Here is a 13318-nt window from a genome sequence, read left to right as displayed (position 1 = left end):
TAAAACCGGATCCGGCGAAATGCAATGCCGGATCCGGTTTCCCCCCCATTGACTTGCATTAGAGCCGGATCGAGCCGGATGGCCATGCGTTTCATCCGATTTTCGCCGGATCCGGCAATGTGACGCGATCCGGCGTCTGGAAAAAACGGCTACTGTAACGTTTTTTGTCTCCGGCGAAAAAGCCGGACACGCCGGATCCGGCTTTTTCATACAATGAAAGCCTATGAGCGCCGCAATGCGCCGGATCCAGCGACAGCCGGATCCGGTTTCTTTGGTCTGAGCATGCTCAGTAGCTCTGCCCACAGGACATATATAAAAGCAAGACAATGGGACCCTCAGCCACACCCAACATGCCACCCAAGCCAAGAACCAGGAGCAGGAGAAGGCAGCAGACATCTGCAGCAGCAGCACCATCAGCACCACCCCAAATGGAGCAGCATGCTGAACAACGGGAGGGGAGTCCAGCAGCAGATGAGAGACGGTAATTATCAAATCCCCCATTCCTCCAAACTAGGGCTATGGAATATCAAGATATTCATTGGCCCTTTGTTTCTCTTTATTCAACAGCCGCCCAATAGATGCAGCAGCAGCAGCAGCAATGGCAGCAGCAGAAACACCACCCACAGCCATGGAGTCTGGCCATGAGGAAGACAGCACATCTTCTGGGAGCCCTCCCTCGCATCGTCAGCGTTTGACGGTAAGTTTTTATTTCCAAAATCCATCATCTCTGTAATATATGTGTATTCATTGCCTTTTATTTCAAAACAGGAATCACAAGATGAAGAGGAGCTCCCAGAAGAAGAAGGAAGGGGTGGACAGACACTTGGAGTGGGCTCACAATTGGTAAGTTTTTTGCATCAAACGCAGAAACACAACATCACACTACACACAACACATAGAAAACAATGTTCTGCAGACCACACACAGCAAACAAATGCCTACATCCAAAGACATAACATTTTTTGTTTTCTTCTCTAGTCTTCCCAATCTGGTGCTCGGCCAAGAGGTCCTCGCAGTGCCTCCCAGGGTCGTCGGCGACAGCAACGCGGCGGTCACCAGCGTGTAAGTATAAATATTTTTGCTTTGTTTTTTTGCACTTTTTATTTCATTTCTTTTGTGGAGGCCAATTATGTTATTTTTGTCTTTTTCTTTAACAGCCTTCACAGCGTGCTCCCGACTCTGACGGTGAGGATGGAGGGATTGATGTGGACCGCCTCATCGATCTCGTCAGAGAAAGGGAGCCGCTCTGGAATATGGCTGACCGCCGCCACGCTGATCTGATCGTTACCCGACGACTCTGGGAGGAAATCTGTTCGCTCCTTGTGGACCGCTGGGAGGACCTCGAAGCTCGGGCCCAGATTAAAGAGCGTAAGTATATACAGTACCGGTTGCTTGATTTAAACCAGTGTTTCCCGAACTCCAGTCCTCGTGGTCCCCACGGATCATGTGTTCAGGATTTCTATTTACTTTGGAAATCCTGAAAACATGACCCCTGGGGACCATGAGGACTGGAGTTTGGGAAACACTGATGTTGTATACTAACCACTTTGTCCTTTCTCGTTTCAGGGGAGAGAATTGTGAAGCGGTGGCGGTCTGTGAGGGATCGTTTCAAAAAGGAGTTCAATAAAGAGATGCGGGCCCCGAGTGGATCTGGAGGACGCAGGAGCAAGTACAAGTACGCACGAGCCCTGTCGTTCCTCCGGGAGACAATGCTCACCAGAAGGTAAATATTACACACCACATGTGACAAAAAAATGTTTAGATGTAACTTTTTTTTTTTCAGCCAGGGCCATACCATGTCACTATTTTAATTGTTTTTTTTTCTCTTTATTCCACAGCACGGTGAGCAGCACTCGGGAGCCTGCACGATTGGACCCTTCTGAGGCGATCCCTGAGGAGACCGGCACCGAGGGACACTTCGACCGCCCCGGTACATCTGCACCTTCCCAGCCTTCCCACACATTCGACCCATCTGTCCCATCCACCAGCACAGGAGCATCGTGGCCGCCTACATTACATGAAGCTGCTGGTGAGGAGATCGCTTTCCCTTTACCCCACCCTTCTGCCCCTGCCACCTCTAGTACACCTGCGGGTACTGGGCGGCAGCGGCAGAGGGGTCAGGAAAAGACTTATGCGCCAGAGTTCTTGCATCTGAATGCATCTTTCCAGAACTGTCTAAAAGTCTTGTCAGAGCAAATCTCCGCAGGCTATCAGCAGATCAACTCCAGCATTCTGGAGGTGAAGACACTTCTGCAAACCATGCATTCAGAAGCAAGATCTTCGCCAAACCACACCTTTTTCAGGTCTGTTGTGGAGCGCATGGAAACGCTCTCTCCTGCCCAGCAGATGCATGTAATGCATTCATGCCACGCTGCTCTCCAGCAAGTTACCTCCCAACCTCCTCCTCCCACCACAGTAGTTCCTCCACCTGCACCCCATCCAGCCACTTTCCATCCTCCCCCTCCTATTACATCTACACCCCCTCCAGCCACTTTCCATCCTCCCCCTCCTATTACATACCATCCACCTCCCCAGCACCAGCAACCTCCCCAGCACCAGCAACCTCCCCAGCACCAGCAACCTCCCCAGCACCAGCAACCTCCCCAGTACCAGCAACCTCCCCAGTACCAGCAACCTCCCCAGTACCAGCAACCTCCCCAGTACCAGCAACCTCCCCAGTACCAGCAACCTCCCCACTTCCAGCAACCTCCCCAGTACCAGACATCTCCCCACTTCCAGCAACCTGCCCCGTACCAGACATCTCCCCACTTCCAGCAACCTGCCCCGTACCAAACTCCTTCCCCATACAACTTGCCATCAACATCATCTGCTCCTACAGTCCCTGCCCAACCCTCCACTCCACCACCTCTTCTGCTTCCCACATGTCCACCCATTCTGTAGTTTCCACACCTTCACCTCTAACTGTTCCTTCCCCACCACGATCCCAGTCCTCTCTCCACACTCCCAGTGTCGAAGTGTCCCGCAGCCCCTCCAGCAGTATTTCCACCACACACTACACAGATTTATAATGTGTGTATTTAAATAAAAATGACCAGTTTTATGGTTTCAAAGCTTTATTAAACAAGTTTATTAAAATTTTAAAAAAGTTTACTAAAAAAAACATTTTTCAATAAAAGTTAAATTATTTTACACTGGTTGTCTGTCATTTCTTTCTGCGGCGAAAAAGGTTAAATACAGGGTATTTAAAAGGTGAAATGGTATTCAAAACTAGGTATATAACTGTGGGTAAATTTTAGCTTTTTGCCACAGTTGTGTTCCCGGTTGTGTTTGAAGCAAAGTATTTCACCTAAAAAGTTGTGTTTATTGTTGATGATTTCCTAACAATGTACACAACTTTTGTTAAAAGGTGAAATACTTTGCATAAAACACAACCAGGTACACACCTGTGGCCTAAAGCTAAAAATAGAGACCATGACAAGATAGCCAACTTTGGTTGGCAAAGGTATATACTGTTGGTACAGAAGGTACACAAGTTTGGTTAGGGCACAAATCTTTCACACTCTGTCATCCTGCCAGTGTACTCTGCCTTGAGGTGACAAAGTATAGTGCAAAATTGTCCCTCATTACTGAAACCGTCACAGAACTTCTAGTGGTAATGTCATGGTAATCTTGCAAGGTGGTTTCTTCAGAGGTGTCTTCAATGGAAATGGGTTCCTTGCAGATAACAAAATTGTGGAGTACCACGCACGCTTTGATCACCTCATCCACAGTTTCTGTCTTGAGGTTGATCGCAGTCAATAGGACCCGCCATTTGGCTGTCAGAATACCAAAGGTACATTCAACCATTCTTGCTCTTGTGAGGCGGTAATTAAAAATGCGTTTTGGTCTTGTCAATCCTCTGCTAGAGTACGGTTTCAAAAGGTGTTCTGACAGCTGGAAGGCTTCATCCCCTACACAGACAAATGGCATAGGTGGACCAGATGTTTGCGGCAGCGGTCTAGGTGGTGGGAACTGGAAGGTGTTTCCATACAGTTTACGCCCCATGGCAGACAGTTTGAAAACTTGAGAGTCATTGGAGCGGCCATAGGCCCCAATATCAACCGCAATAAATTTGTATTCCGCGTCAGCGATGGCCATGAGGACAATTGAAAAATATTTATTGTAATTGAAATATTCCGATCCCGATCCAGCTGGCTTTACAATGCGGATATGTTTCCCGTCCACAGCGCCCAAGCAGTTGGGAAACTGACATATCTGTTGAAACTTGTCAGCAATTTCAATCCACCTCTCTGTTGTGGGCTCTGGTAAAAACTCTTCAGCTAAGGAGTCCCACAGTGCACGGCATGTGTACTTCACTATTCCAGATATGGTGGAAATCCCGAGTCTGTACTGGAAATGCAGTGACGAAAGGGATTCTCCAGTTGCAAGAAATCTGTGGGGAATTAAAAAACAATAAATTAGTTTTAAATCACAGCATTACATACCAAAACTGAGCTATAACACTTGGAGATACAAACTACCACCAACAAGATTGCAGTGAAAGTGTGCTCTGATGCGATCACATCCAATAAATGTGGCTTACCTTACAGTCACCATCAGACGCTCTGCGGGTGAAACAGAGAAGCGGCAATAGGTGTCCGCTTTTCTTATGAGGTGTGCAATGCGCTCCACCAAGTAATCAAAATTCTCCATTTTCATCCTAACATATCCAAAAAATTTATCCGGGTTTCGTCGAAGGTCCATGCAGAGTGTAGAATAGACCCCACGCGTCATTCTCTTGGCTGTGATGGGGTGGATCCACAAACGTCGTCTACGATGCCTGATGCGCTGCTGTCTCGCTCTCTCCTTCTCCAGAACAATCACCCTCAAACGATTCGCCTCCGCTATAAAATCCGCCAAATTCTTCAAAATATTTCCAATGACAACATCCATCTTCGCCAGTAACTTGCTCTTCTCTCCAACCTGCACTTTCTCCTCGACAACCTGTCAAAGAAGGGCTGTAGGAACACTATATATAGTTTTCCAGTAGCCAATCCCGTTCGGAAGGCCACAAGGGTCAATTTTAAAAACCGGATCCGGCGTAATCCGTCGAAAAACGGATAGAAAAACGGATGAGACGGATCCGGTTTTGTCTGTCAAGAAAAAGACGGATCCGGCAGAAAACCGGATCCGTCACATCCGGTTTTACTAAACATTTGCCGGATCCGGCGTTCCGGCACGACGCCGGATCGCTCCTGACGCCGAAAACCTGATGTGTGAAAGTAGCCTTAGGATAGCTGTTGTCAGAGGTTTGGTCACGGGAGGGATGAAAAATCCATCTCCTAGGATTTCTATGTTTCGGAAGAGATCCTTTTGACCGAAGCTTTGTCCAGTATGTTATCCAGGACAGACTTGAACACAGTGGCCCTGGAAGGGGATGGCGCACCATTTGGAGATAAGCCGCCTCCCTTAGGATTTAACCAGGGCACTCCTCTAAGAGTTAGAAAGGACGGCCGCTTTTGCGGCTACCCGGACCTGGCGAGAGCAGTCACGCTCAGCCTAGAAGAGCCGATGCATTAAAGAATTACCCAAGACCTGCGAATTACAGGCTGGTCTTCCGCCCTGGCCTCAAGTTGTTTAGCGACCGCCAGCAGAAGCATCGGCTAGGAACCTCGCTGCTTTCTGCAGTAGGGGTAGGGCTTCAGGTATCTTTTCCCCTGAGGTGCCCCGAGTCTGTGCGTAATCAGAGACAGGGCATGTGAAAGCTATATTAGCTTCTAGTAGATTTGTAGATGTAGAGGTGTCCCAGGACTTCCTCTCTCAAAAATATATATATATATTTTTCTCGATCCACTGGATCTTTGAGCTGGGAGGAGCCCTCAAAGGGATAGGCTTTTTTTTTTTTTTTTTTTTAATGGAGGATCAGATTCTGTACGTTCTCGTGTACAGGACACCTTCTTTGGGCTTCAGCCCAACATCTCGTCCTGTACCGTGTATTTAACTTCTTCCTCCTCCACCCCTATGGTGCTCTTAACCATACTGATTAGCTCACCCATATTCTCGGAACCAAGTGATATTTTTTGCTCCCTGGTTTTAGGGGTGGATGTGGAAGAGGAACCCTCAATCTCCCGAGCGTCCTCTGAATCCAAGGACTGAATTTCGCCCGAGTCTGAGTCAGATTCTATCGGAGCTTTCTTCCTCCTCCTAGAGGGAGGCAGTCTGGGAGAAGGGAGCCATGGAGGAGTGAACCTCTTGTATTATGAGGGATTTGATGCTATCGAGGAGGGCTGCTCAGCGCGAAGGACCTCTCCGTACAGGACGGGCAGAGCTTTCCCCGTATGTTGAGGGAGTCTGGCAGCACACATTTTACACTTGTGGCTGGTCCTCATAGGGTCAGAGACCTTTTCCCCCCCATATTAGAGAGAAGTATGCTACGCCATTTTAGTAAATAAATGCTGGATAGCCAGGGCCGACGCCTGCTACTTACAGTACGAGGGAGTACGCTGGGCTCCGCCGACGCAGAGAGAGAGGGCTTGTCACCGGTCCATGCCGTCTACAGTCCGTGTCAGACAGGTGTCTTACCTGGTGATCTCCTCACCCGGACCTTGAAAGATCGAGGGTCCAGCGTTATTTGTGCACCTCCTCCTCCCTTTGGCCCAATGGGGGGAACCACATGAGGACGCCCTAGAGAGTGACTGCCGGTCCCAGAAGTAACGCGCCCTACCGTGGAACGCATAGGGACAGACCGGAAGTGACGTGCGCCCCTAAGCGGCACGCGACCCAGTGGAAAGCCCAGTATCGCCTGAAGTGGAGGAATGCCACCCCCGAACAGCGTGAGCCCCCAGGAACCGGCAGCACGGAGCAGGAGGAAGCCGGGGAGCTATCTGGAGGCCCCCGGCGCGCACATCACCGCCACGCTTTACCCCCGAAGGAGGCGCAGGAGAGGCGGGAGAGTCCCGAGTCCCACCATGCAGGCGGAGACGGGAGCAGCCACCGGAGGAGAGCAAGGCCCCCGACCTCGGCTGCCCGGCATCCGACAGGTATCCCAGCTGGTACTGGACGTGGGGTGCTCCCGATCGCCGGCCACGGCAGCACCATCGTAGACCTCTTCATGCCCCATAGGGGACAGGAAAACACTGGTGGCTGCAGGAAGGGGAGGGGTATTTAACCTCTTTGTGTTCCTGTCTCCTATTAGGGCGGGGAAGACATCCTCCGATGCAGCAGTCGTGGAAGGTGACTGGAGAAAGACGCAGTGAAAAACGGAATAAAGTGCACAGGGCTATAGAGAAAGAAAAAGTGAGAAAGAACCAGCCAAAAGTGAATAAAAATAAGGTGAATTTAATTAAAGACTGGTGTAAACTCTAATGCACATTCCTAATAATCATAAGACCCAAAACACATAAATAATTATAATGAAGTGACAGTACAATTAATTATGGAGTAGGATGAAGTAACGTGTACAATAGTGCCCCATACATTGTACATAATAAAACTCCATATACAAAGGTAATAAAAAAACAAATTCATTAAGCACAGGTATAAAGTGACAAGTGCATACAATACAAGGAAAACCCTGAAAAAATATCATTATTGATAATATATGAGCAAATATAAAGTGACAAATGCATAAAAATAGAGCCAAATGCTTATTCCTTGAACAAAAGTGAATACATAAAATATATGCTTAATATAGAGCACAAAGCTCATTAAAATGCAGATCATAATGTGTAAAAGGTTGGTTAAAAAAAAAAATAAAAAAAATAATACTGTATACCAAAAAAGAAAAATCATTGAAAACACATAGCATAAAGCATGAAATATACACATATTATAAAAACTGGTAAACACAAATATGTGAATAATACTATAAATAATGACAAATGACAATAATAATACAAGTCCTATGGTTTCGGAGAAGAAGAACCGAAAGAATCAACCAATAATCACAAGCAGGAAGACCACCATAGAGCAGGAAAAGATCCCCAGATATTATCTAAATGATGAAAAAAAGAATTAAAATAAAATGAAAACAATGAAAATAAAACATTTATTTTCATTTTATTTATTCTTTTTTTCTTCATTTAGATAATATCTGGGGATCTTTTCCTGCTCTATGGTGGTCTTCCTGCTTGTGATTATTGGATGATTCTTCCGGTTCTTCTCTGAAACCATAGGACTTATATTATTGTCATTATTTGTAGTATTATTCACCTATTTGTGTATACCAGTTTTTATAATATGTGTCTATTTCATGCTTTATTCTATAATGTGTTTTCAATTATTTTTCTTTTTTGGTATATGGTATTTTTTTACCAACCTTTTACACATTATGATCTGCATTTTAATGAGCTTTGTGCTCTATATTAAGCATATATTATTTTATGTATTCACTTTTGTTCAAGGAATAAGCATTTGGCTCTATATTTATGCATTTGTCACTTTATATTTGCTCATATATTATCAATAATGATATTTTTTCAGGGTTTTCCTTGTATTGTATGCACTTGTCACTTTATACCTGTGCTTAATGAATTTGTTGTTTTATCACCTTTGTATATGGCGTTTTATTATGTACAGTGTATCGGGCACTATTGTACACATATGTCACTTCATCCTTCCCTATAATTAATTGTACCGTCACTTCATTATAATTATATGTTTTGGGTCTTAAGATTATTAGGAATGTGCATTAGAGTTTACACCAGTCTTTAATTAAATTCACCCTATTTTTATTCACTTTTGGCTGGTTCTGTCTCACTTTCTCTCTATAGCCCTGTGCACTTTATTCCGTTTTTCACTGCGTCTTTACTTGGTTTCACTTATTCCCTGCTCTGCCTCCTTTAAGGACTGTGCGCATGTGGATACCGTCACCCCTCCACGTACTTCCTGGAGCGCTTACTTTTGGCCCGTTTTGTGTGTTATCTTGCGGTCCAGATAGCGCTATCCTGGGAAGTACTATTATGAATTGGCAGGGATTCTGACGGGCGCATGTGCCGTAATAGTCTTGAGTGAGTCATTGCGGAGCTCGTCCTTCTAATCACATCCATTGTTTCTTTTGGCCACCTTGCGATATAAGAAACCCTCCCATACCCCTGCTGGTCACGCCCCCGGAAGAAGCTGCGGACGAAACGCGCGTCGGGGCACGGACGGCTCACTCCTTTGGACTTGTGGCAACCTTTTAAGGTATTATACATGGCGGTCCTAGAAGCGGTTATATTATAACGGGTACTTGATTCTTTATGTGTGTCTTTTGGGGCAAGTTAAAGCTCTGAGAAATTTTAGCGCCATATCATTCATTTGTCATCATCCAGTTAAGACTACATGAATCATTCACTGTGAATTTGCGCTAACATGGACTTGGTGTAATGTATGATTTATCAGCTGTTTTATATAAACTGGTGTGCCTGGTCACTAAAATTTTTTTGCAATATATATTTTTTCACATTGAAAATATACAGGATCTTATATAGAGTGTTGCTTTGGTGCCCCCTTCTGCTTGCACTCTTTTGTGCTTGTATTCCGTGCCATATTGTTTGTGTGCATATTTTTATATGATAGAAATGAAATTTACTATTTTATTATATGCATTCTTCTTTGGATCTCTTCATTGGGTCTATTGTTTCATGACACCAGCACCCCTTGTGGTGTGCTTAGATAAAAAAAAAGTAGTCTGAGACTGTGGGGCCGATTCACTAAAGGGGTTGTCCCAAGAGAAAAGTACATTTTAATCAAAATATCTTGGAAAAATAATAATATTCCTCAATTGAATGTTAAAAAAATGTCCCTGTGCTGAGATAATCTTATACATGTGCCCCTGCTGTGTACTGTATAATGGCCGTGTCTGACCATGCAGGAACACGGTCTGATCATATCACAGCTCCTGGGCAGGGGAGGAAGTAAAAGTCACTTGTCATAAGTAAATAGACAGAAAACACTCACTGCTGTGTAAAAACAAGGAAATGTGTGACCTAAGATAGCAGCAGCTGATGATGATGAATACTCCCATCAGCCACCTGCTGTCACTGTTAAGGGCCTTTTATACATAGCAATATCGCTATCGATATCGCTAAAGCGTCACCGATTTTGTGACGCAGCACCGATATCGCTACATGTGACACCTCCGACCGGCTCCCCCACTGGCTGTGATTGCGCAAGAACGTCCTGGGCCGTTTTCTCGTCGTCGGCTTCCTGCTGGCGCCGACAAGCGAGCCATGGACGCGGGCGGAATAAGTCTTCATCGCCGCGTCTGAAAGGTAAGAGCGACCGCCGAGTGCTGCTGCATCGCAAGTGAGATCTGCCTGTTTGGCAGCTCACTAGCGACCATTTAGCAATGCACCAGCGATCCTGACCGGGTTGTATCGTGGTCGGGATCGCTGGTGCATTGCTAAATGTAACGGGGCCTTTATTAGCGGCAGCAGCTGATGTGAGCAATAGTGACATCAGATGACACCAGTGACTGGAGGTAAACTTTATACCTTCAATCACAGCTGCATGCTCACGCGGTTTTCTGACAGCATGGGAACCGCAGCTGTCTAGCCGGCGGTGATATTACTGCCGATCAGAAGCGGTGTTTGCTGCGAGAGATGCTACAGAGCAGGTGTGGCCGCCATTTTCCTACAGGAAAAAAAATAGTTTCCACCAAGATAGTGTGACATTTTGATGGAGCCAAATTTTTCTTTTTTTTCTTCTAGCAAAATGGCATCGGCGCAGTAGCATGTATCACGTTCTGCATGAGGCTACTGTGCAGCGCCATTTGAAGAATTTTTTTTCTCAAGAAATTTCTATGACTACATAAAAACATTAAGATACAGTATGTAAAATAGGGGGCAGGTCAGTGATGGATCAGTGACCTGTCAGAAGCATATGTAGGCAGATCACCACATGAAAACCCCCCACAGGCTGGCCAGGAGCATGAGAATCTCAAGGCCCCGTCACACTAAGCGACTTACCAGCGATCCCGACACAGATATCAAGGTGTCAGGATCGCTAGTAAGTCGCTATGTGATCGCTGGTGTGCTGTCACACAGCTTCACCAGCGATCAGCACTGAGATGCCGAGCGCCCGCCATCGCTGTAAAAAATAGAATCAAAATAATATAGTTATTCTCACCTTCCGACGTCCCGTTCAGCCATCCCGCCTCTCTCCACGCTCCGGTCCCAGTGATCCTTTGCACGAATGACCGCGAGATGTCACGGTCTCGAGGGATAACAAAGTCTCGCGGTCATTCGTGCAAAGGATCACTGGGACCGGAGCGTGGAGAGAGGCAGGATGGCTGAACGGGACATCGGAAGGTGAGAATAACTATATTTTTTATTTTTTTTTATTATTGTTTACACCTGATCACTGGTCTCCCGCCTGTCACACACAGCGATGCGTGCTGGCCAGCGGGAGACCAGCGACCAAAGAAATGTCCAGAGGTTTCTTCCAGCGATCAGCGATACCGGCAGGGGGGGCCGCTCGCTGATCGCTGTCACACAGCGATCTCGCTGGTGAGATCGCTGTTACGTCACAAAAGTTGTGACTCAGCAGCGAGATCGCTTAGTGAGACGGGGCCTTCATTAGCTCAAAACAGAAAACAAAGATTACACAACAACATGGTTTTTATCAACCAAGATATCATATTAATCAGTATAACACTGAACTGACAGTGTCTGTAGGTTCCTATGCAGGTTCCTGCTGACAGGTTCACTTTAAATGTCAACTGTCCACACAGAATGACTGTTCAAACTAAGTCCTGCTACTTGGTGCTTCATGGCAGAGCCAATCTTTTAAATATACCTTCCCACCTTGTCCTATCTCCACAACCCTCTTTGATTGAGAGCTCTGGCTTTATAGAGGCAGAGAAGGGAGGAGATAGATGGAAACCAAGCAGGTGGGAAGGTGTAAGTAATCGATTGGCTTTGCTGTGATGCATCAAGTGATCTACTTAGTTTGTACAGTCAGTCTGTACCGATAGGCTCCCTCTAAAAGGTGTGCACATTTTTTTATTTATTTTTTTTGCAGTTTTCAGAGCACACTCAGTATGTACATGCCCTAGGAGAGTTTCGCTCAGCTTCTGCACCAAAACCTCCTGTATGCAGACATCTCAGTGTTTCTTTTATCGGTGCTATAATAGAATGTCTATAGCTACAGCACCATGATGGAAGTAGTTAAGAGGGTGGATTAGGCCAAAATGACAACATTTCTTATAACTAAATACACTTTATTTATACATATATTTTACGATTTAAGAGCATTAATAGAACCCTAATGTTTAGCTATCTAGCCGTTATTAATGTTATGTCATCAAATCAACATCTAAACAGGCTTTGCAGTCAAAATATGACCATGCACAACAGAATAACACTCCACTTAATACACCACTATTTTCCAGAGGAAGCTTTATAGAGGGGATTATATTTCAAGATGAGCTCTTACAAGACAGAAATGGTTATTTCCTGCTTCCCCCTCAATTAAATAATACATGGACAAATAAGTCAGCGGGCAGGCAGTCCTACTGCGCACACCAGGCCAGGAGGCAGCGCTGGTCCGGCCATATGGCACATTGCTAACCTATAAACTCACAGATCCACATCTGCATCTTTTAACCCATGTAACTGCCAGGCATTCGGTTTTGTCCTCTAGCAGTAGTCCTGGGGGCTTAGTCGCTTTTGTCATCTGAGCTCACATCAGAATAGTTGCACCCATAATCTGTACAACGTGACAGGTGCCATGTGTAAGGTGCTCAACTCTCAGGCAGCTGGATACCCTCCAGTGATCGTAAAATCAGGTTAATATGGTTTCTGCCTGCATGTATTACAATAGAGGAAGCGTCAGCCCCACTTCCTCTACCGTCCTGTCAGTCCAATCACAAACCACATGATCACCGGGGTGTTAGCGATACTTCAGAGCTCAGCTTGTAAGAAATGTCAAATTCAAGACCTCTTTGCTCTGCAAATACACCCACAGACTACGAAGAATACACCGCGGAATGATCAGGTCCCTCATTGGGAATTTCTAGGGGATGGTAAATTAAAATGCTGCATCAAAAGATGCTAATTTGAGTCAATCCAGTGTTACATATTTGTCAGCAGATAGCCATCATCACTGTCTACGATCACCTCCTCTTGACAATGATCAGACACATGTGGCCCAATAGAAGATCACGCTGAAAAAGTAGTCCACGTGCGCCCAGCAAGATAAATGAGCATTGTGCCAACTAACATTTGTGAAGAGCCTCTTAGGTTAGAGTCAATAATATACAATTAAATCACATGCAGACTGGCCAAATATTAGGAAAAAACCCGCAAATTACCTGCACTAATACAAAAATCATATAAAGAGTGGCAATAAAAAAAAAAAAAAAAAAAAATTAAAATTTTTTCCACCACCTCAATGT

At 45.6% G+C, this 13318-nt stretch overlaps 1 protein-coding gene across 8 annotated transcripts in view; it reads right to left on the bottom strand.

The window, feature by feature from the left end:
• Nucleotides 1-13318, bottom strand: part of IMPDH1 (inosine monophosphate dehydrogenase 1) — a 102876-nt gene that overhangs the window by 74102 nt on the left and 15456 nt on the right. The window lies entirely within an intron of this gene.

The sequence above is a fragment of the Dendrobates tinctorius genome, unplaced genomic scaffold, assembly GCF_039654945.1.
Source record: "Dendrobates tinctorius isolate UK_male_01 unplaced genomic scaffold, ASM3965494v1 ptg000062l, whole genome shotgun sequence".
Lineage (NCBI taxonomy): Eukaryota > Metazoa > Chordata > Amphibia > Anura > Dendrobatidae > Dendrobates > Dendrobates tinctorius.
Note: the sequence above shows the minus strand (reverse complement) of the source record. Positions and strands in the feature narration are given on the sequence as shown.